The sequence below is a fragment of the Carettochelys insculpta genome, chromosome 6 (assembly GCF_033958435.1).
Source record: "Carettochelys insculpta isolate YL-2023 chromosome 6, ASM3395843v1, whole genome shotgun sequence".
NCBI lineage: Eukaryota > Metazoa > Chordata > Testudines > Carettochelyidae > Carettochelys > Carettochelys insculpta.
The window spans coordinates 105,119,540-105,145,535 of NC_134142.1; the positions used below are offsets into that span (position 1 = coordinate 105,119,540).

Genomic DNA, 25,996 nt, shown 5'->3' on the forward strand with positions numbered 1-25,996 from the left:
CTGGACTTCATAATATTTTTTAAACAGTTCATTCAGTCAACATACTTTATGCCTAATACGTCCAAGTTGCTTCTCTCTACTGGGGTGGTTCAAAGAAACACCATTTGAAGTCAGTTGCGTGTATTCCTGCGTTAGCAAATCAAGCAAGGGGACAGAAAAGGGGTCTTATCACATTTATTTCCCACTTGAAAAGAAAAAGTCTTAAGCAGGGTAATAAATATTCAAATGAATTTGCACCACTGAGCTACCATATCAAGCTAATGATCTGTAATCTGGAGCTCTATAAAAAGAAAGCTTACTGCCTGCCGTCACCTAGAGGTGTTGCCGTAAACACTGTGGGGGGATATTCTCCTCTCAGTGTGTGTGCATGTAACTCCACTTAATGTTGTTTTCAAGATGAGAACAGATAGCTGAGTTGCAGAACTGAAGCAAGGATGAAACAAATGCAGAAAAATCCAGGAAATGAATAGTTTCTGGTGATTTCTGATACTTCTTTCTTCACTGTGCTACCAAAAGAGAGGTCTTCATTCATGACCTCCCATGCTGGGGAAGTGAGGAGAAGCAGAGCTGGGGGAAAAGGCGACATGGCTAGTTAACCAAAAACAATGCTGGTAAGCTCCAGAGAGGTTCCTGTTCACCAGAGGATGCTGCTGGAATCTGGGATTCAGTATGGCAGTACAAAGCTGCAGCTGCAAGAGGACTTGTGCTATGACTTGTCACGCAAAACAGCAATCAGCAACAGTACAAGTAACACAGTAATAAACGGCAGATGCAGTACACGCTGCCCACAGTTGCACTTGAGTATGAGTCAAACGTACTGCATGTCTGCTAAAGGTAGGACAAGTACATCTTAACCTGCAGTAAAGGGTCTCAGAGAGGTATCTGTGTCAGTCTGGATCTTCACAAAACAAAAAAGCAGTCCTGTAGCACCTTAAAGACTAACAAAATAATTTATTACGCAATGAGCTTTTGTGGGACAGACCCACTTTACTTAAGTAAAGGAATTTGTTAGTTAGTAGGTGAAAGAGCTTTCTAACTCTCAGGGTACCTAAGTGCTAGAATTAGACTTCTGAAATCCCCAGCATTGGAGGACTTTGAAGATCAGGTTCAACAAACTCCTGTCAGGCATAGTATAGGTGTACTTGTTCTTCAGCATAGGGGGTTTAGACTAGATGACTAGATCTTGAGATCCCTTCAAGACCTACATTTCCATGATTCTATGAAAAGGCATGTGCTACATCAAAAGCCATGCAGAAATATAGATTTATATCTGAAACTGGAGCAACAGGCCTAACACATACACTATATAAAATTATATTTTAATGCACATGTATGCATAGTTACTGTATTTTTAAAGAAATTATGCTGAATGTTGAGGAATAAGTCATTGCTGACTTCCATTACAATACACTGCATAAGAGATAGTCTCGGAGGGGTAGACATGTTAGTCTGTAGCTTCACAAATAGTCCTGTAGCATCTTAAAGACTAACAAATGTACTAGATCCTGAGCTTTCCTGAGCTTTCTTCAGATTATATCTAAGAGATAGAGACAGTAACTTAAGCACAGGACTGGAAACTACCCACATCACCTGAGTTCCAATCCTGGCTGTGAACAGACCACCTCCGTGGATTTGAGTAAGTCTCAAAATAATCATACTTGCCTATGATACCAACCTCTAAAGGATGAGTGGAAGATTAATTAAAGCCTTGATACTAAAGATTTCTCTATGTGATTGCTCACATGGCTCTCACCACTGTAGAATCTGAGCCGCCTGTCTACTGTTCAATAGTTTCTCTGTTCTGTAGTAAAATGCCTGTCATCAGAAGATTTCTCAGACAGCAAGGATCAATCTCATGGAAGTCTTTGAATATCAAGGCAAAAACTTGGAACTGTATAGCACAAGCCCTAATTTATGTACTTCACAATGTTTCATAGATTTTATATTCTATGGGTCCGTCCTGCACCAGACTGTGTTTCCCACCAACATTCTCCTGCATTCCTTTGTGTTCACTGTTCTGCTTATCCAAGGACTATAACAAAGCAAAATGTGCAGGCAGCATAGTGGAAGATGGTGCATTATTGTCATACTCTGGGAATGGTTAATAATGCCTTCATAATTCTTCTGGTCCTTGGCCTTTTGGATGGTTACTTAGACATGACAAACCAAAATGTTTGAATGTTGTAGAGGCTGACAAAAACAAATACATTTTAACTTAAATTAGCTACTAAGTGATTAACTCATGCATTGGTGCTTCTTATAGTCCTGCCCCAACAGGGTAAAAAAGAGATAGACTGCACCATTGGAGATTTGAAATTTCTGGATTTTATTGCTCACAGACAGACAAATAATATTACTTAACCATATTTTAGATACTGAATAGTGTCAAGAATCTCTGTTCATTTCAAAGAACTGAACATTTGCCAAAAATCTATATTTACATAATTTTGAAATTTGTCATAATCAGACTTGTAACATACTAATCACAATTTCTATTGTGTTACAAAGACAATAGTTTTGTTTGTTTCTTTTCTGTAGCTTTTTGGCCTTTATGTGAATGCTGACACAAAATAAAGAAAAGGAAAAAAGAAAGTAAAAAGAAACACTACACCTAAACGAAGTGGTAATATGATCTATTTGGTGGCACACTTATCAAGTCAGTTCCTCTGCTGTTCATTTAAATAGAAACTGAAAGATTAGCTACCTAGAAAACATCAGGCATTCTATGCAGGAAATTGAAAGGATTCTAGGTTCTCCTATAATAAGAGAACTTTTGACATGTTCTTCTAAACAGTTTCCTGTTCAGAAGTATAATAACCACTCTAAGCCTCAAGAAAAAAATATAACTAAGCTGGAAATATGAAAAAGGCAGACTTATCCAAAGATGGACACATTGCAGACATACTGGTGTGTATTATATACCTGAATTTAACATAAAGCCCCTAGGCTCTGTGATTATAGGTTAAATGAAAGGGTACCACTGAGCAGAATACCAAAATAGTCAAATGAGCTCCTTAAAAGTATAAACAGATTTCTAAGAATTCTCCTGAAAATACAGTTTTAACTGACACTTTTTAATGCCTTTTGCACAGAGGATATTGCCTTTCTATTTTCTTAAACATTATACCGTTGAAGGCTAACACTACCCATAATCTCAGTTTTGTGATTACTAAAGCTGCTTTAACAATAAACGTTTTATAGATACAGTGGTTACCTAGATTATTTCACACATGTATTTGCAGTTATTCACATAAAGTACAATCAAAAAGTTAAGTAGACCTCAAAATTGTATCAAAAAGTTCATACAAACAAATTCTCATAATATCTTTTGAAAAGCACCTACGCTTTGCATGTTTAGGCTTTTCGGTAATCCTTTCAGAGTTAAGTAAATATGCAGTAGACCTTCAAAATATTCATATAATAATTTCACAAGATACAATCTTTGTGAAAGACATATTTTAATTCTTAAGAATCTGTATGCTTTTAGGACTAATCAGTCATAAAATCAGACTTTCAGAACCCAGCCTCTCTCTCTTAAAAAATAGACTTCCATCCTCCTATAGAAGGAAGTTTAAAATAGATGAGAATTATTACAAGTGAGTCTTGTTAATTCTGACCAAATGTGGAATTTTATTTGTATTTAGAAAACAAAACATACCACCCTCCATGTGAAACTCTTGTCCCCAGTAACTCATATGCTTTTCTTTCTAAATGTAAGTGCTGTGAGTTAAAATCTCAAAGCTAAAGTGACTTAGATGCATTTTTATTCCACTTTTATCATCAGTCAGTTACCATTACCTGAGGGTAGTGCCACTATTCCTAAGGCTTCACACATCTGAATAGAAAGAATTTAGTTTTCATCCCGAGCGGGCTACCTCAGAATGTTCATCCACATAAAAGTGGATTTTGTATTTGCTGCAAAATGTGATTTGCAGTACAGAAAATAATCAAAGGAGAAGTCAAACAATTTAATCTAAATAAAGAATAAACTAAAATCATTTGTTTATGATCAAAGCTACTGTTCAGGAACAGCAATTTTGCTCAGTTAGCATATGATAAATAGCACATTACCTTACCTACAAATTTGGATCCTGATCCTGCAGCTGTTTAGTAAAGTAAACTGCACTACCACAGTCAACAGATAGGCTTAATTAAGTAAGGTTGCAAAATCAGGTCCCATATTTTAAGGCTATAGTGAAAAAAAAAATCTGATGGAGGAAGGAAAGCCATTCCTTACATAGATTCTATGGCTCAATGTGTATATAAAATACTTCGAATAATTTTTAAAACACATCTCAACTATGTTCACATAAGAAATCTATTCACATTGATCAAATGTTTTTGTTTCCCCAAAGCCCTTATTGTATTCATTTATTTCTCAAAAGGCAAAAATCAGTATTATATTTTTCAAAAGCAAATTTATGCTGCTATCTCAGTTAAGATTGAACTAGCACCATTCAGCTTATTACCATTTGTTACTAGAAACTCTTTATTGTACTTTTTTTTTCATTTTAATAGATGTTTTGCTTGATGCATATGGATCAAATGTCGTAGTAACTTTGTGAAAAATGTTCCGACATGCCCTTCCAAAATTAATTTTGAAATTTCCTGTTGCCAAATTTACCTCATCAGAACATAATCATAATTTTATAGCAATGCTGATTTAACCACAGAAGAATCTACAGGAACATTTTGGACTACACATGTTCAGGAATTTGCCTGATCCAGAGCAGTTACACAGTTTGATTCAAGTTGTATCATCTGCTCTTTAAGTGAAACTAACTAAATTCAGAGGGTTTCTTAAAAATAATACTGCCTATAAACTTCCAATTCAAATATTTACAGTCTATCGCCATTCTGTGCGTTGTGCCTCCCGTGTAAAGCTTCAAGCCTTTAAATCACTACCATGATTCTTCTTACCCTCTAAATTGCTCCCTCGCCACTTAAAAATATGTATCTTGAATCTTTTGAGTAATTAGGCTATCAGCAAAAAATAAGTCACAATTATTGTTCATAGCTTAATTTATACCATAAATTTCAGAGACTGAACTAAGCATTTCATTTCATAAAAAGTCCTCTTCCACCTTTTTCTCAAACCATCTTTCAGAACAAGATCAACTGCACAAAAGCGTTAACACATGGCAACATTTTTGAAGTTTCTGTATGAATTAAAAGTAATAAAAATTGCTTTGGACAAAAAGGGACAAATAGGCCAGAGCAAATAATCATTTCTGCAACTTTCATTAACCACAAGCTGTATTTTACATGCCATTTCCTATATCTCATATTAAATCCAGTCATATATATTTAATTCCATTCTTAAAAATTTCAGTAGACAACTTCAGTGCTAACCTACGCTGCCCTGTCAGAAAATCTTTGATGTCACAGCATAATAGCTCCTGAAAGAACAGCACTAATACTTAATGTAACATGAAACCCGGGCCCTGCAGTGGGGCTGTCTGCTGTCAGGAACAAACAGTTTCACCGCTGTTCCCCAGAAGTGACAAGATTGAGAACGAGCAGGGCAGCACCTCCTCGATGCTACAGGAGACCTGTGCACCAGAGTCACTGGCAAATCCAATACCATCATTTTAAATATACAATCCACAACTTAAAAGCACGCATATGCACCCAATTAAAATACTCTTGCTAAATTAATGAATCAGAGATGTCTCAAACTACTATGAATAAAAGCATTTCAAAGTTAGGTTGAGTTAGGATTTCTGCACTGCAAATGATAAAACAACTATCTTTATGTGCAACTTCTCATATAACTAAATATGTTTATAATCATAGATACTTGTTTCATCTAATGCCTGAGTGGCAGATTCTGCTGGTGAATTAGCAATTTTGTTTGCTTTGAGCTTCTTGTTATTCGACCACAAAACAAAGTAAGTTCAGAATGTCACATCAGTTACTACTGTTTTGTGCATCAAATTAAATCCTGGTGCATGTCAAAGCCCATTAATGTTTTACCAGCTTTCTAACATGTATAACTCGCACTTCCAAGCATTGTGCTTACTACAGAGTACACACAATAGACAGTAAGCAGGATCAGGCCCCATAATTTTATATGGGCCCAAACACAAATCAGTCCTGAATGTCTCCCGCAAGGTGCCAACTACAGAAACAGTGAAGGATTCTGTGTATTTGAAGGAGGCACCCAGTTCCCCATAACATTGGGCCCTAAATTTCTTTAGCTTCAAGAATGAGGTCCATTATTTGACTTCTTTACAAAATTCTCCCATGTCACATTGCTTCCAGGTAGACCATACTGCACCCTGGTTACACTAATAAGACCTACATGGTATTGTAGTCTTGTATGCCCTAGATATATTTATTGGAATGGTGAAAAATGAAAGAGTCAGAGCTCAGTGAATCCACACAAGGTTAAAAACAACAAGAAGTTCTGTGGCACCTCATAGACTATCTGTTAGATACTAAAATACTTAATGCTTAAATATCTGTTATCCCCTCAGAATCCTAACAAATAGTCTATGAGGTGCCCCAGGACTTCTTGTTTTTGTGGATACAGTCTAACACAGCTACCCCTCTGATAACTGTCACACTAGGTAATAGTCCCTAGATTATTACTGAGACAATGAAATTCTCTTTCCTCAGCAGTCTCACAAAACTGAAATTTATTCATGCTCAGGACACAATCCAAAATTTACCTATTCATTTCAGCATTTGACAGAGGTGGCTGGATTTTTCCTGGAATTTATGAGTAATGCTTCATATTGATTGATCATGCATGTTGAGATCATGATGGGTGAATTACATACATCATTGTAAGAATGTTCCCAATAATCTTTACAGAATTTTTTCTGAACAATTTTACAATGCCAGCAGAAGGGATAAAATTATTTCCTTTCTCTAATTCCTGTGATTCCACATAACAAAACTAAAAGCAGCAGCAAAATTACCTTCTGTTAACAGATCAGGTGAAAGAAAAAAGGAAACAATTTTGAATTAAGTTTTTTCCCTGGACAAGAGAACATTCTGAGGGGATAACAAGTATTTAAGTGAAGTGATTTTGCACTGCAGAGCAACCCTATCAAAATGATGAAACAAACAGTTTCACTGGTGTTCCCCAGAAGTGACAAGATTGAGAACGAGCAGGGCAGCACCTCCTCAATGCTACAGGAGACCTGTGCACCAGAGTCACTGGCAAATCCAATGCCATCATTTTAAATATACAATCCACAACGTCGCGGCTGTATACAGAGAGAGCCAACTGCTTGCCATCCATTACTAGTGGTGTAAAGAATACTGTTTTAAAATTACAATGACATAGCTAATAGAAGACAAAGAAAAGCTGGAACTAAAAGGAATATTAAGTAAATAGCTAGTATCTTTAGTGTTGCTGGTCTCTCTTATAGTGTTACAGAGGGAATGGATCAGCATTCATGGGGCACTCACCCTCAGTACCTAGCCCAGGGAAGCTAATGAACCAACTTGTGACCAAATTTGGTGATGAATCCTGGTTAGGTGCCACCTGAGTCTTGTTGTGCATAGGCTAGGAAGACTATATTAGCACATTAGCAGATTTTGAGATCAATAACAAGAGTTAAAAATATTGAAGATTACAATCCAACCCAAAGCACTTCAACCTGATCTAACACTTCAGCTGTTATTAAGAACATTTATTGAGCATCCATAACTCTGTAATACAAATCATACCCACCAGGAGCTATCCATAGCGTTCTATGGACAAAACCAGACAACAAAGGATGCTAATCCTGACCATGTGACGGGTTGACCATTAAAAACAGGTAATCTCATTCAAGAAACCTGTAAGATACCTTTCCTTGCCAAAACAAAACAAAACACCAACTCTTGATATCCATAAGGGATAATCCAGAAAGGTCCCCGTCCTGCATAGCAGTTAAATATGTGCTGAAATTGGAGGAATGTGAGTAGCCCCATTGGAGAGAAGTCCAATTGGGACTACTCAGATGCTTACCACGGAATTATGTGCTTGAGTACTTTTCAAGATCAGGTACAGAGTGCTCAATACCTTTCAGGATAAGGTCTTAAATAACAACAACCAACAGTAGAGAGTTCATGCAAATGATTTTTTTCCATTTGCCATAATAAACAACTCCCTATCTTCATTTCAAAGCCCTGACAAGCAGCCAGGCAAAAAGTGAGAGTCCAGATAACTCTTGCACAACCACAAGTGAGGGAATGTGGAGCAGCCAGTCTTTTGATCCATTGTAATGTTCTGTTTTGACTGTTAGCTGATAAATAAAGAAGCTTCCAAATACACTCCTCTCAAGTCCTATAAATCTCATGACCATGACTGACAGCTTTACGGCTCTTCCCTGGCTGACAAGGCCTATTCATGAAGTAATCCAACGCATACTAGCCAATATTTAAAAATAGAATTTCAAGGATAGTTCTTCAAATATGTGTGGTGTCCACTGGAGAATTCAGACTACATTCTGTTGAATTTTAAGAGCATTAGAGGCTGTTTCTAAAAAGCTACTTCTTCTACAGGACAAAAAGACAAATATTCCACCAGATCAAATACTCTGTGTCTCACTCTGTAGCATCTTCATCTGCATTTCAACACGCTATAATGCAGCATGATTCTGAGCTTCCCCAACCACATTATTTTAAAAGAAGAAGAGGAAGTTGCTGGCTCTGGTAAAGATGGAGCTCAAAGCTATATACACCCTTTCCCAGCTCATGCACAATGTATTTGCTTTTGTCCTTTAAAAAGTTTCTGATTATGCAGCATACAGTTTCATACCCTGATAGCAATTTGTGCAACTTCTGAAGACTCCAGATACGCAGCAATGAAAATTAATTTCCTAGTTTAATCATATGAGCCATTTTTATTTGACTGTTTGCTAATAACTTTGAACGTTGCTCAGTCGCTACAATTTATTTTCATATGAACACTCTGACAAATAAAAAAATTTATTTGATTACATAATATCCCTTCTGAAATCTTAGTGTTAGGGAATCTCTGGTATGTGAGCCTCACAGATTTTGGTGAGGATGTACTCTACAGTCCCATAGCCGCTTCTGTGCCACAGCTTTTCTGATATTCACCTACACACACACAGATTAATGCCTGAATGGGACGTGTGAGAAACATGTTTTTGACCATACAGGACAGTTTAAGACAAGTAAAATGAGAATTGCCATGTAAAAGTACAAAATTAATCTCTGACATCAGGCAAAGAGCGCTAATGTTAAAATTATGTATCTCTTCTGAATGAATTTGTCTGAGCCTAAGGCTATATTCATTACAAAGAACATGTATACAAAATGCCTAGCTTGTTCTCACATGTTCTTGGCTTTTTAAGCATGAGGCAAGAGTGTAGATTTTATCAGATATGAACATAAAAAAAAACAACACTTAGCAAGACATTGGCAAGCTAGTCAAATGTGGATTTACACGCGGAAATAAAGTAGCAAGTAAAAAAATACATCTGTAAGTCTGATCACATGACCAATGTCTGAAACTGATATTTAATTGAATTGCTGTTTTACCTCATTTCAACAATTGCACAAAATTGTAACAGAGAAAGTTACCAAATATGCAGAACCAGCCACTAAATGAAGCCATGATCACTAGATCAGTGGTTTGCAACCCTTTCTCATTTGTGGACCCCTAAAAATTTTGAACAGAAGCAAAGACTCCTTTGGCAATCTTGGATAGTCTGTAGATGACAAGTTGAAAACCACTGTACTAGATGCTCAAGCAGCTTTCACAACAGAAACTGCTACAGTAAAAAACACCTTTTTTTTTTCCCAGTGGAAGGCTCACATGTACAAAGTTATTCAAACTCTACACAAGAACTCTAGTCAAGCACAGTAACAGAATGATCGTACTAACTTTGGGCCTTAAGCTTAGACATTTAGAGCACCTATAACTTTTTCCATGGGACTTGCAGTAGCTCAGTGCCTTTCAGGATGAGGCTCTGTTTTTGTACTAGTTATAGATTGGTGCCCTATTTTCATCTCTCCCACGTATTAATAAGCACTGGCATATCTGTTATTTAACATATACATTGCACTGAGTTCAATCCAGCCAACAATATTCATACACACTGGGAGGCTGAAAGTAGTGTCTTGATAGTAGGTTTTTAAAAAAAATTGAGGAGCCTGATGTGGAAGCCAAAATCCCCATCCCAAAATCGCAATGATATTGTCACCTGGGAGGCTGAGAACTTGGGCAAATTAATTCTATCATACACACCATAGTTGTCCCAATTCTTGGGACCGTACCGCTTTGGCAACCAGTTCTATAAGGCCTTACAGTCATCAAGCCAAGTGTCAGCTAGTAATACAACATTCCTGTTTTGTTGTGGGTGGCAAAAATGGATGAATTCAATGTCTTGTCCTCTGACCTGATACTGAGAGGTAGGGGAAGAGAGCAATGGGTAAAGTAGTAGGAGAGCTCCTGCCTGTCTCCTGAATCATCAATTAAACACCTTGAAGCACTCATCCATTTACCATCATTCTGACACAATATTTCCATTTTTCTTCCTTCTTCCTTTAACTACGACCCCTCACCCTGCCCTTCCATTACTTCTTTGCCTCTCCCTCTTCTCTCATTGGCTACACCTACACTAGAGCTATCTGTCAACAGAAGTTACTCTCAAAGATACCTTCCAACAAAACTTCTGTTGACAGATTGTGGCCCAACTGCAAAGTGGATCGAAAAAGCGATCTGCTCCATAGACAGGGAGCAGCCAGACTGCCTGGCCACTCTCTCGATAGAATGGCCAACCAGAAGCACAGCAGACAGGGCTGCCCAGTGTCCTACAAGCCCTGTCTGCTAACAGATGGCCCCCACCCCAGAATGTCCAAACTGGCTTTCTGAGCATTCTGTCTCACGGGTGAATGGCAGAACACTGCCACCAAAAGTGTTGATTTACTGTCAACAGAATGCCTTGGGAAGCTGGACGTTCCCTGGGTTTTGTTGACAAAACATTAGTTTTGTGAAAAAAATCTTAAAGTGTAGACATAACCAAGGCAGCACACACTCCTTTCCTTACCCCAGAAACTTGAGTTCCTTCTAACAAGTGCATAATCTTCTGCCTCTCCAACCCATAAAGCTTCTATTGCAGTTCTGTATTGCTCCCAACCAGATCAAACCTGCCCTGCTAGGAAGTCCAGCAGACTATTTTCCTGCCATTCACAATGTAAGGACTAAAAAACACAACAACTTCATCTTGCATAACGTCTTTCACATGATCTTCCAGGCTGAGCACACAGGCATTTGCATGCAACTGTCTGATAGGTCTATTAAAACGATAGCTTAGAATTTGAAGAGTCACCATATTTACTCTCAATCTCTTTCTAAAATGACGGCTAAAACACCAAACTTTTCTTTAGGGCTTTTGCCCTAATTATACATGTGTACACACACAGTACGTTTGTACACTCACACAAAAATAGACTAACAGATGTCAAAACTGGCTGAACAGATTTAATGATTGGTTCGTCCAAAAACCTTATCTTTTGTATGAGACCAAACATGGATCACTCAGCCTCAAAGAATTTGTTATGAGCAAGTTGCATGGAAATGAGAAGGAATTCAGAACTCGACCTCAAGGTTAGCAGACACAAACTGGGCCCCCTGTAACTTACTCAATACTATTTTTATTTACTGCTTAGGTTGAAACTACTCACAGTATTAAGATAGCTTTAACAAAATATTTAAATAATTTAAGCGTCAAAAATAATTATGGTCTCTCGAGGTCCCTTCCAGTCCTAGTGTTCTATGATCCTATGATTCTATGTGGAAAGACCACAGAAATTCTCACATACTTGACCAAAAGCCCTAGCATCATTAGTCACTGATTGGTTAATTAAATAAATGCACTCCCTTTGTCTTTCCTCTCTATCTTTGTTCTTTCATGTCCTTTCCACTCCTTTTTTCTTTCTCTTTCTTTTTTCATCCCTTTTCTTCTCCCACACACTTCCAAGAAGGACCAATTCAGCAGTGTGATATCGGCAGAGACCAGCGGCAGCTGCTGTTCCAGCTACAACAGTCAGAGGATTTAAAACAATCAACAGACAGCTTTAATGTATGCTAGATATAATAACTCTACTGAGGATTTGGACTTCAGCTACACTCAGTAGCTTCATTACCTAGATATAGGAATATCACTTGGGTGTGAGGAGGTCACAGTCTGGTGGAGATAAAATCCATATCTGCTGCTTAGACTGGACAGCTGAAAACAGTTTAGCAGATGCCATACTGATTTGTATCAACTTACTATTAATACTAGGGATACAATGTATTGGGGACAGGAAATGACGTGGCAGCCACAGTAAGGCAGCATGAAAGGAAAGAAATAATTCACCCTCTTTATCTTATCATTCCACACCCTGAAATACTGAAATTGAAAGGAAATCCTCAGTAAGGGCAAAGAGGAAACCACATAAGATAGGGTGGGTCTTCTCACTCATTTTGGTTGTATGTGGTTTATGTGAAAACTTAATAGGTAGGGGTTCAACAATGGTTTATCCTGAATGTTACATTGCCATCAAAAATACTCATCTTGTTCTTGTCTGGAAGATTTCCTTCTAATTCTGCTTTTAATCATGTTATGTAACAAGGATCACAGGACCTAAAATTCAGCCTGTGGTCAGCCTTCAAAATTATTCTTTAGGGTGTCACTACAGTTTATCATCTCTCTCCTAACTGTGTCTCTCTCCCATGGATAAACTCAGAAGATACAGAACCTTTGGCTTTTAGGTAATGGGTGTTAATTTGGCCCAATTATTCATGCTCAATACTTCAAGATAGTTGAACTATATGAAATGGTGTTTTCATTCCACTTGATCACGGACACACACACCTCAGGCATAAAAGCCTACTATCAAAATGGTCACTAATTAGCATCTTGTCACAGTCTTATTGGATAGGTCAAGGAATAAATCAACATTGCTTATTATCAGTGGGTAGAACACCTTGAAACAAGAGGTTGAGCTGTCACTGATCACAATGGAAAGGGAGCTATGGAAGAGCACTGCTTACCTATTGCCCTCTGCAATGGGGAGGAGGAAACTCTGTTCTCCCAACCCACCTTATCTCGACTCCTTTTTACTACAGAACATCTCTGAACACCTAGCAACACACCTGGCGAAATAGGGAGGTGTTATTTTTCCCCATTTTTTGGATAGCAAAACTGAAACATGGGGAGATTAAGTGACTATTGGTAGGTCACCAAAGAAATCTGCTGGAAACATGAAATTACAACCACATTGAGAACCTGAACCCCTTATTATTATTATATGCTTTCTCACCCCAGGATGGACTGTTCAATGCAGAGAAACAGAAAAGTTGTCTCTGCTATGCCAATGCCATGTTCCCAATTAACTTCACAAATAGCACAAGGTGATGAGGAAATGGTGGGAGGTTGCCGCTCGCTCTTTTTTCCAGAAACAGCCTGCATGCACCAGGAAGTCAGCAGATATGAAAAGGGGTAAAGTCACTTCTCTTCTCCCACTGGCTTCTATTCTGTAAGATAGGCAGGGAATCTGTGACCTGCATCCTCCAATGCTGCTATAAGCCAGAGTGTACTGATGTCACTGGGAGTCTGCTCTCCAAGTCCCCAAAAAGCAAGACTTGACTGAGGTCACTACTTCCTCTTTAAAGCTGAGGAAAATCCTGGGACTGACTGCTGACCTGGTACTCCCCAATCAGCTTTGCTTCCCACCTGTGACTACAACAGGTCACAGTGCTAAGAGCTCTGTATTAATTTACAAAGTTTCAATGGACTCAGCAAAAACAGAAGAACCTTGTACAGTATCAAGTTGGGATCAGACTCAACAGCTCACAGAACCTATAAGAAAGCTTTAACTCTATTGTCCAGTGAGTCAGAGCTTTGACAAAGTTCTGCTACTTCTCTTTTTCTTTGTTTTTGGAGGGCCTACTTTTAGAAGTAATGTAAAGAACGCCAACCTAGCAAAGCTACCCAAAGACGTGAAAGAGATTTGCTAGAGGAAGTTTTCAATTATGTTCTCTTCCCACTTCTCCAGCCCTGTCATGTAGCCAGTTCTCACCTACCCCAATTCTGTTGGCTGCCAGAGAATGATGCCCACCTAAAGCAACCCTCCTACCCTATTCTTTCATTTGTTACAGTCACCAGTACCCACAAGTTCTTATACAGCATACTTGGCCAGAACAATTTATCGAACCCTCATCAAAAAAGAAAGGAAAGAATTCTGGTGTTAAACAGCACAAATACTTCAGTGATCAGTGCCTGCATCTCACAGTGGAGAAGTGATGAAGGAAGAGGAACAGGTAGTAGAAAGTGGTCTGAGCAGGCAGTAAAGAGGTTTCAAGGAAAAATGTGGAATAAGAGATTCTTAAATTTGCGACACTCCCTTTTCAAGCAGGCACACTGGCAAACTTGTAAATTGGGAAGTCTAAAAGTAACCTAAACACAAAAAGTGCTACTGACACCCCAACAAATGCGCTCTTTGACTACTGCGCAGCAGGACGAAAAACAAGTTGTGTGTGAACTTACCGCAGTAAGTAATGTATTAACTGGCAAGACCCTTCTTTTTTGATCTTCATGTTCTCTGATAAGGGTTTCTCCATCTCTTTACACTTCTCCAAAAATGGCCCTCAGGGCCTACATATCTTCTAGCACATACGCATCTCCCCTTGAATCATCTTCTGCCCCACCAAGCCAAGAAGAAAAAGCTGATTGTATCTGACTTGACTTAAACACAAAGGGTCCACTCACTAGCCAAAATGAGAAATGCTATGGGTTACTGTGTCTACTTCTATGTCTGTACTACACCACACCCACAACAATGCAAAGAAGTACACAAGAGATTCCCTAGTTAAACCTACATCTACCGTAACCATTTATACCATCAAACCAGAAAACAAATTTAACAAGACCTCTCTCTCTCTCTCTCTCTCTCTCTCATGCTTGTCAGTGGGAGAAGAGGAGGTAAAAGGGAGATTAATTTGTTTTCCTTTCTACCTCTTTCTTTCTGCTCTCCAGTAGGGAAAACAATTACGGGCAGGACCTAGACCATTTCAGGGTGGCACATACTCCACAACATGTGTTAATGATCCTGTTCAATTAATGTATGTTTGTCCATATGCCCAAAAAATGCAAAGTATAGTTAAGTTTGCAACCTGCACAGAGAATCCCAGTTTAGAACTGGATACACACATAAAAACTAGTAAAAACTACATTTTATAGACAAAAAGATGATTGTAGGTAAAATATCAAAAGGTGACTGGAAACAAGAAAGTATTTTACACATTTTTTTCTCCTTATGAAATTTTGGACAAGTCAGAAGGTTAGTTTAGTATTATGTTCACGAAAGTACTCACGTAAACTGGTTCTGCACAAAGAAGTCTCAATCCTAGGCACGGCTCTAATACAAAAATACCCTGAACTATACATCACTTTGCATATACAACTGTGCTTTTGAATACTCCATATTCTTGAGCTGAGGACTAAGTGAAATGCACACTTATTGTGAGGGCCTTTGTCCTCTGTTCTCAGCAGAGGGACTATACAGATGGATCTGCAGACAGGGACCCTGCACTCCATATATATGATGTAGCAGAATGAGGAAGGGCGTATGCATAGCCATAATGTCTGGGATTATTATATGGATTAAGTGGTCCAGAAACGCCACAAAATGAGTATGGAAACAGCAGCATCTCCTACTGCATCTGATCTGCTAGAAGAGCAGCTGTGGAGAGAGAGATCAAGAGGTGGTTTGAAAGAGATAATTTCCAGCCTTCTTGTTGCTGGGTAAAGGGGTAGAGAGTGAATGTTATCCAAACAGCAAAGATAGCATCATGCATGAGGGCCTGACCCTGATGCACTGAAATCAATGTAAGTTTTGTCATTGACTTCAGTGAAAGCAGGTCCTTTTGAAGTCCCAATGAAGTCATAGGGACATCTTTCCATGCACTCCAATGCGACCTAGATCAGGTCCTATGGGCCATATCTTTAGTTGATGTAAAATGGCCTTGTTCCATTGAAGTCAACACAGGTATGCTGGTTTACTACAGCTGAGGATCTATCCCTGTGTCTCAAAACATTTTCTCTCAAAACTAATGCAAGAATTAAGAGACTGAATAAATACAATATTTTAAATGTTCATCTTAACAATAAAACAGCAAATCCCTTACACAGGCTTACATGTGTAGTAGCACCTTTCCTTGAGAAGTCTTCCAAAATGCTTTACAGATTGTGTAGTTTGAGTAATAAATGTCACCAACTGCTAGACTGCAGCACCAGTTGGGTAGAACACATTAAATGTTCTGTACCAGTGACACTACACAACTGTATTTAGGAAAGGAAGTGAGAATTAACTGAGCCAGTTTATGAAACCACAGGGGGTGGATTTAGATGGGTAACTACAGCCATCTAAATTGGAATTTGGCCATGACCCTGAGATGAACAACCCCTACTCTTGCAAAGCATTACCATGTTACACATATTGCTGACCACAAGTGATCAGGACCTCAAGTTAATAGCTCATCCACAATAATACTGACATCAAAATTCACACATAATCACTGTCTCAAAGTGGAAAAGAAAGGGCCAAAGAGAGAGATATAATCAGATTAACAGAACAGCACGCTTTCACAAAGATACAAAAATATGTTTAAATATAAATTTTCCTGATGGTTTCTAATTAATTATTTGGCAATTTTAAGGTTAGTAAGTAGAAATAACAAACAACAGGAATTCCTAGCATAAATGGCTTGGGGTGACGAGGCCACTTGAGGTGCATTCTGAGAAGAAAGTATTCTTAGGCCTTGTGTGTATGGGGAAATAGACTGGCAAAGCTGCTACAGGTTGAGCCTCTCTAATCTGGCACCCTGGGGACCAGGCCAGTGTTGAATCAGAGAATTTGCGAGACCAGGGAAGGTCAACATTGTCTAGCATATTATCAACACTTATGCTGCTTACTGGGCTCTTAGAAGACATCCAGGGGTAAATTAGAGCTAAATAACAGCACAGAACACTGAGAGCCAGGACTGGTAGCTGTAAACTAACTTTATCGGACCACAGGAAACTTGGCCACACCCATGATAAGTGGTAGTCCTGCTAACTAAAATTATGCCAGATTACTGATGTTGCTGGATGAGTGTGTTCCAAATTAGAGAGGTTCAGTCTGTATACAATAAACTCTACTCCAGAATAACTGTTCTGGAATAGTTCTTCTTGCAGATACTCTATTCCAGAAAGAGTAACTTTTAATCTGGTATGATTATTCTGCTTTGTGAGCACACTAATCATCCAGAATAAATTCACCACATGTGGAAGTAGGTATTCTGGAATAGCTACTACAGAATAGTTTATGTCCCATAGCTATGCTGGTCAATTTCTTTAGGTAGACAGGGCCTTAGAAGTAATTTCCTCATTCTCTTGGTGTCATGTAAGGATTAGTCAGAATTTTTAAATGCATATTGTATCATTAAAAATACTCTGTTCCAATGCATACAGTGAATTTATTCTAAAATGCAGTGTATCATAAATCATGCTGTCTTGAATTAATCTAAGATGATACTGCCATTTCTCCCTTTAAATAAAAGGCTTTTCAAGCAAATAGTAAAATATGAGTGATATACAGAAGGGGTCACAGAGAAACAGAAAAAAAATCTGAATATAAACAAGCCATCATTCTGGTAAGAGGAAATACAAACAACCAGAATAAAAATAGTTGATGCACAAAAGCCATAATGAAGGGGTTGCTCAAAAAATATCTTCTCCTTTGAATGGTTTGGATGAAATACAAATTATCCACAGAAAAGTGTGGACTGGCATAAATGTTTGTACAAAATTATAAGTATATTTCTAGAAGTATGCAAGTGGCAACCGCCTGCATGCTGCACAAGGTCCCAACAACGCTCTGCCTAAGTGCTACAGCACAGAGTCCAAACCACTGCATTTTAATTACTATGCAGCCTCAGATACATTGCCTTTGATATGGAAATGTTCTTGTTCTCTCATCTTCACATACGGTCTCATGCACAGAAATCTTTATCTGATTCATAAAAAATAAACTAGAATCCAATCTCAACACCTGACCTCAGTGCTTAGAAGTTTTTTACTAAGCATGGAGTCACTATAAAAAGAATGGCTAATATTGGTGTAAAGTTAGATATTTTGAGCAATGATGTGAAGGATTCACATTAAGAACCAAATCAATACTGCAACTCTGAGGTTTTAGGGTTTCATATTGTCTTATGTCAGTCTGATGAAATATTGAGCGTGCAGACCTCTGTATGTTGCTGAAGAAGTAAGTAGTAAACATTTAACTGGGGTCCTGTCCACTAGTCTATAGAAGAGATGTATCAGCTGTGATAATTTATACCCTCAGCCACCACACCAAGCAGGTTCTTAAACCTAGCAATCCTCCAAAATCAAGAAACCTTCCCACATTTATTTTAAAATGTGTACATAACACAAAATTCTCCTGGCATATTTTTAAACATATGTTTCCTAACTGCACTACAAGAGTTAAAATGCATTCCCATATCACTTAAAGCAGGTAAAATGAATGTGCTACATTCTCACTGAAGAGCAGATAATTTATTCTTACTCCACACAAAGGTTCTCATGAAAACTTCAAAGTGTAAATATCTAATTTATACAGAATATAGAAAAGCATTTTATCAGCAAACTTATTTTAGGGATCCCCAGCACAAAAAATATTAAAGCCACATACCAGTATGTTTCCATATCTTAAGAACAGTATGCAGATTACAAGCGGGTAACAAATTCTTCAAGTCCTTCAGAAAACATTCACTACTTAGATTTGTCTAAATAATTCTGCTAACTCTATAGAAGCTACATTCCATTTTTATAAAGAATACGCTCTTTGTAACCTCACTATAGTAGATAATGACCCATCTGTAAATCATTTTGTTGTAGGTTATCTGCTTTTTATCATTTCTAGTACCTGTCTGTGCCTGATATGATACTCTTAAACACATTAACTTGATGGAATGTTTCGCTCAACTTCAAAAACATCAATTCAAAAACATTAGTTGAAATACACACACATACACACAGTTATAAATGAATGACTCTAATTAATCAAATTTAGTAATGTACCCGCATTTTATGCTACCCACATTTGCAAACCTTAGAAGACGTGATAAAATAATTCTACTGTCTAATCATTGCCAAAAATATTTTCATACTTGGCAAAGGAGAGAGCTGGGGTGTTATTTGTTTTTTTAATATTATTTAGAGAGCCTAAATAAAAAAAATATAAAACTTGCATGACATTTTTAAAATATACAAGGGGAGGAAAGAGACCTGCATGTAATGATTCATGTTCCTTTAAGAGATAATCCATTTCTCAAGTTCCTGTTGTACTAATTGAAAGAGAATTATTTAAAACTTCTCTGAATACTTGACTATACCATGGCTATGTGTAGCAGTTTCATCAGTGCCAAACAACTGAAGACTTTCTAAAAGATAGTAAATGAAAAACTGGCACAAAATCTCCCATTGTGATGTCACAAATATTTGCTGTTGCTATAGAATAATACATTAGTATTATGGACAGGCTTTGAAAACATGCCATCATCCAGTTTTACCACTGTAAAAATCAAGTGTTTTATGGTCAAAGCATCTGCACGATCACTCTCCTTTGCACATGGTTACACACACACACACACACACACACACACACACACACACACACAGAGACATCAGATTTGTGTTGGATAGAGCCTTATTAATCAGAGGTTTTTACAAAATTGTATTTAGTGTGATGTCATGAGCTGTAAAGATATTTCAATAGTTACAGATTTTTGTTACATAAGAAACTTAATAGAATTTCTTGTGTTGTATTCCAAAAACATGCCCCCAAACATAATACATATGACATGCTACCTGGAAAAAAAACACAGAAAAGTGAATGTAAGATCAAATAAATAATACAGTGAGAAAGGCAAAAACATCAGCTTATTAAATGATCAAAATCTTTACATTTGTGTCTGAATCTTTTGTTGCCACTTCAGTAGCAAGATACAAAAACACTACTGTACATATGATTAGGTTTTATTTTAATTTTGGAGCTCTGGCATAATTAACAAGCTACTCAAAGCTGTTTTTATTATTTATATTGTGACTAGAAACCTTAAAATATACAGCCCTGTATCATTGCAGATGGACATAATTTACACACACACATGAAAATAAACCACTTTTTTATTTTCACATTTAAAGTGTAAGCTCTTAAAAAGTAGCCTTTGCCAAGTATACCCTGTAATCCTTTAAGCCACCATACTGCCCAGAAATATACATCACCCCATAATGCATAATACAGCGAAAGCTATATTGCTACTTTTTCCATATTTCTTTGTTTTATGAAAAATAATAAAAAAGTCAGTAACCTTTTATGTTTGATCCATGTACTTTTAGGGGAGTAACAAACCAACTATAAATGATTAATGGATATTATTCCTGAAAAAGTGGTATCTCCCAAGGTGATTAAGGTGTTCAAGAGATACAAGGTCATGACTGAAGAAACTTTCTAATGCTGAGAATAAAATATTTAGTTTTCCTATCATCATGCAAAGCCCTGGTCTTCATTGCGCTCCGGGATATTCCAAAGCCTTTAAGAGATGAAGACATTTCTACTCATAACAGGAGCAAAGCCCCAGTGATTGCTTTTCATTAAATAGAAAAAGTGTGGCCTGAACTGACCAACTATTGGCTACAGATTAAAATTCCTCCACTCCCACCCCCTCAGACAACAAAGAGGGAATGGAGCAACATTTATTGATTAAAAAACAAACTGTCAACAAAAGCAACTGACTTTTGGCACTGGCTAATTGTTTGTACACTGTTGGCCTGGCCTGGGTAACTGGCAAGCGTCTGTTCTCTGTTCCCCCACCCCCACCCCCTTTGCTTCCATGAAGGTGTATGTGTCTTGGTTTGGTTTGGTTTGGTTTGGTTCTTTCCTTCTTTCTTTCTTAAATGATGCCTTGGTGGACTAAGGAAGCACAGCGAGTTACAAAACTACAGCACACATGTGCATACGCCTGTACGGCGACAGCTCCCCTCAGGCTCCCTGGGCAGCACCCTGGTTTACACCCTGCGAGCCTCGGGCAAAGAAACCAGCCAAGCTCTCAAGGAAGTCGCACACCAACAGTTCGGAAAGGTTCCGGGCAGCGGCGAGGATGAACACCGGGGAGAGAGCAGCGGCGGGGATGGGGCTCGGCAGAGCGCGCCGCGTCTTCGGTCCGGGATGAGTTCCTAGAGGAGGTTGGGCGCAACAAAAGAGTGCAGCCAGGCGCCGTAAAGCCAGGCACAAACACCCAGGGCAGCCTGCAGCCAGTGCCCAGCGCTCCGTGTCCCGGGGAGGCGCCGGGCGTGGAGCTTCCCTGAGCTCAGACGCCAGGAGCGTGGGGCCTTCCCCCGCCGTGGGGTGGCTGGCAGAGGGGCTCTTCGCTCGCTCCCTCTGGCGCAGCCCCCAGCGCGCCGGCTCGCGGCCTTTGGCGGGGAAATTCGGGGCTGTCCAGGAAACCATCGTATCCCTGGGGGTGGATCGCCGCGGGAGAGCCACAGGGGCGTGCGCAGCACCCGCAGCTGCGAGCGGGGGCGCTGGTCCCCGGCTGCTCCCATCCCCCAGCGCCTGGGGGCTCCCCGCCGGGCCTGCCTGGAGGGAGGGGGAGGGCGAAGGCTTCTCCAGACCAGCTGGCCGCAGCCTCAGTGCGTGGCCCAGCAATTAGCAGGTCGCTCACGGCTCGTGTGGGGTCCGGGGGATGCAAATGACCAACCCTCCTTTCGCTCTCCAACCTCGCCCCCCAGAGCAGGGTGCCTCCTCCCAGCATCTTTGGGGCCTCTCCGTGTACCCCGCCCGGAGGGCTGAGTGCAACGGAGCGAAGGCAGGCAGCTGCCTAGCAGTGCCAAGGCAGTTACTTCTGCTGCAGCTGGGGAAGTACCTGCCAAGGTTTGTCCAAACGTCTCTGGGCAGACCTGGACTCAGCAATGCTTTCCTCACTCGCTAAATCCAGGGCGGGCGAGCTGCACTGACAGCTCCGAAAGCCAACGCGCATTGTCTCTCTCCCAAACAAACAAGCAGAATCAACCCATTTCAAGGGAAAGAACCTTTTAACCTGCACTGACTGGATTAACAGCCCATTCGGACTGATTTGCACCCACCCCTCCGCTCCCCTCAAGTGCGCTTTACCAAAAAAAAAAAAAAAGCTGCAGACTCTGGCCACACTGCATGGGATGTATTGATTCCCAGTCCGGTGCATGGCTTGGTTTCCGTACATTCTTTGGCTTTTAATAGCTAGCCGAGGAAAAGAGAAAGCGTTATTGTTTTCTTTCTTTCCTTCTCTCATTGCCATTCTAAATTTGACTCCGAAGTTTAAGCAGTTGAATTGGCTAATTCTGAATACAGGCTATTGAGAGACCAGACACAGCAGTATATCCCTGTATAGCAATGGATACAATGTGCTGAATTGGCAGTCTAATTATAAATGTGGCATTTGGACCTCCTTTCAGACCCAGTGCCACCTTACCTTATGAGGGAACTTCAACTACAGCAACTGTTCAAAACAAAATGCCATTACAGGATCAACTTCACCCAACACTGGGACTAGCCAGGGGATTGTTTTACAAACAGCCTCTCTCACTTAACACAAGAATGTATTATAAGAAACAAAGTTATGGCTACTGCAGAGTTTAAAGAAAATGCTAAGTAGTTCCTGCCAGGTGTTGTGCTACTTCAAACTGCAGCATAATCCGAGTGACCTAATTATTTTCTTTTCAATGTACTCGCTATAAATAGGTTTTTTTTTTATTTTACTAGAATGAAATGCTACGCATGGTCACTATTTATAATGAGCATACAGTGGGTATGTAACATTGTGAATACTCAGCACGAGAAATCTCACGACGGGAGGAACCTGCAATAAAGTAATGGAAAATAGTTCACGACATGCAATGTGCTGGTGGAAAAGTAAAATAGCGGCCTCTTTTCCACTCAGTGTTTGCATATAATGGCAGACTGTATTCGCCCAGCTCATCCTTTAGGTGATGGCATAATGGCTTAATTAAGTGAGTGGGCACGAGCACGTCAATAATACAAGTCAAGTCAAGTCAAGTTAAAGTCTCAAAACAGACGTCAGAATTACCCCCTGACACGAATAGGTAGAAGGGAAATTCTCTTCTTTCTTCTGCAGCCCTGCCTTGAGGACTGCCTTCTTCTGCATCCTTGTGACCAGTGTGAAAGATGGAAATATTTAAAATGTCAAAATAAATGTCAAATAAATAGTTTAAAAGGTGACGACCCGCTACTGAAGGCTATTTCAGTGAACACAGACACTGCCCTTATCTGCATACAACAGGAGACAAGCATGCTGCTTTATCTCTGAAAGTTTCACTGTCTGTGTTTTGGGGACCCACCCCTCGGCCAGAGCTAATCTCTCCTCCCCAGGCTCCCAACTCGCTTACTTTCTCCTGTAAAATACCCCTGCCCTGACACTCACAGACACAACACTAATTGTCTTTTCACGGTGACACTTTCACTCTTCCCCACCCTTTTTTAAAAAAAAAGCAAAACTGTGACTCGACCCTGTAGAAAGCAAAGGCAGCAATCAAATCGATACGATCAGTGCCTCTGATTCACCTCCAGGCCCTGCTCTCCTAGAGCACACAGCCCTAGCTGCGAAGCGGGTTAACTGTTCAATGCTGCTAAACAGAAGTAGGAAACTGAGCTGGCAAGATCTGGTCAGAAGAGCAATTCACTGACAGCTAAATTATTAATGTACATGGGTATGTATCCCATCACAGAACGAGCGATGATCACACCCCAGCATATACAATCTCGCACACTGATGCAGGCACGCACGCACGCACACACACACACACGCCTCTACACATGAATAATCACCAGCATGTCCAGTACCTCCTATTTTAAAGTCTAGAACGCGAGCCGCAGACGAATTATTAGTTCTCACTGATCATTCTTTTGAGACTCATGAATGGAACAATTGCCCCAAACGTAAGACACAACCCAGGCACGAGATGGTTATCTACACAGATACAGGGTGTGTGCCTACGCCGGACATTTCTACCAGCTCGGAGTTTTCCTAACTCAAGAGCAGTATTTAAGAGAAAACATCAAACCTGGTCACATAAAAAGGCTTCTTCTCCAGAGTCCCACACACCAACAGCTCCGAAAGAGTGAAAACTCGAGAAAGCACAAGCTCGCCACACACACCCCGTGCCGACTTCAGATTCTTACGGCATTGTCTATAAACTGCTACTATATGGAGTTGCAATGCGATTAATTAAAACAAAACAACAAAAAAGGGAAATACTTCCTGTAAACTTACGTTGCATTTAGCTTAGGCACTATTCTTTTTTTCAGCTCGCAAAGGAAGCCGTTTTGTCCAGGTTAGGTATTGTCTACTTATGGATCAGCCCCTGGCTAAGGGTTTATTTTAATTTATGGCTTATGCATTCTTTTAAGGTCGATTTGCATGACCTCCGGCGAGAGCTAAGGCAGCAAGAAATCCCAAATTGAATGTTGTGGGCAAGCGCACAATGCAGCCCAGCTCTCCCTTTCTCATGGTGTAAACAGAGCTCTCTGAGGATGGTCTTCTCCCCCCTCCTTGTGTATCACAAATTAGGGTGTGATATCAATTTTAAAGTTTTCAGTATAACTTTATCCAAGCCTCCTGCCTGGAGACAGAAGACGCCACCCTCGGAGCTGCAAATCCTCGGGACAGTGCCCCTCTGTGGCCAAAGACATTATTACCACCCACTGGTCCGATCTCGTTGTATAACAGGCTCCACGAACGGCACTTCTGTAGCAAACTTCAATGCAATTACCCACCTCAGACTTAACGGAGAATTTAAAATCGCTATCAAAAGTCCGTGCATCCCTTGCCATTCTGTGTCTGTGGGGCTATCCGCGGAGGCCAAACACGGCGAAATGACAGCGGCTTGCTGCTGGGAAAGATTTATTTATGGTTTCTTTCCCTCTCTCTTGTGTTACTGTACGTACGAAACTCTCTCCCTAGCACCATGTGTTCTCCGCCGTGGGTGAGCTTAAAATACAGCGCTGATCTGTCACTACGTTTTAAAATAGCTTCAACTCGGAGAGGATGAGAAAGTGGAGTGATTTCAAGGGAGCGGGGGGGACCTTAAGGGCTCGGGAAGATCTCCCAGCCTCGCAAACCTCACACCCGGAGCAGACTGACTACTTTTCCTTTAAAAAAAACCCACCTCGTGGGATAAGAGTAAATACCCGGGCGCGGAGGGGGAGGGTTAATTCAGAAACGGTACAAGCTAAACAACTACTCAACCTCCGGACGCTGCTGCTGCTGCTGCTGCTGCTTCAGACAATTGCAACTAACCACCCCTTACAGCCAGCGCCGGGGAAGCTGAACAAACCCAGCGAACCCCCCTTAAAACCGCCGCCGCCGCCGCCGAGCAACGCTGCGCTACACACCATAGTAAACAACAGGTACACAACACAATAGGGCTTTTCCCCCTGGTTACCTCCTCGGAATCCGCGGTGGCACAACGCATTGGGAGAGTCGCCCCCCCCCTGTTTTTTACGCGCTTCAGTAATTGTCATTAAAAAGGCGGGGGGGGGGGGAAGGAGAGAAATAAATGGGGAGTAATTCAGCCAATAAAATAAAAGCAAATGCACTAAAGGCTGCTGGTGTTTCTCCGGGCCATGGCTGTGCAGGATCCGGCTCGGCAGAAGTTTGCTGGTGTGTTGCCTGGAGATTTGGTTACAGTCAGGTTCATTATTATTTGTCCCCCTCCTGAAACAAGTGAAGGCGATGGTTACTGCTGTCAATCTTGGCAATCAATGTGAGCGGCCATGTCGTAAGTATTCAAAGCATTTCCCGTCGTGCAACATCAGAAAGTGAGTGGCCAGGGCATTGATCTGAGGCAGGCGAGAGGAGGCAGGGCTCCCCCTCCCAGACAGCAGAGGCAAGAGGAGACAACACAGGGAGAGCGCGCAAGCGAGCCGAGCGCAACAA

At 40.2% G+C, this 25,996-nt stretch overlaps 1 protein-coding gene across 9 annotated transcripts in view; it reads right to left on the reverse strand.

Moving 5' to 3' along the window:
• The window catches only part of SOX6 (SRY-box transcription factor 6), a 515,133-nt gene extending 489,553 nt beyond the window's left edge, over positions 1–25,580 (reverse strand). For 5 of the 9 annotated variants that reach the window (XM_074997719.1, XM_074997725.1, XM_074997724.1 and 2 more), the window contains exon 1: positions 24,332–24,523. The gene's annotated coding sequence lies outside the window, so the exon portion shown is untranslated. Of the gene's footprint in view, positions 1–24,331; positions 24,524–24,834; positions 24,993–25,502 lie in introns of those variants that run through there. The other 4 variants (XM_074997727.1, XM_074997726.1, XM_074997718.1 and 1 more) reach the window with 4 other exon arrangements.
• Positions 25,581–25,996: the final 416 nt, after the last annotated feature.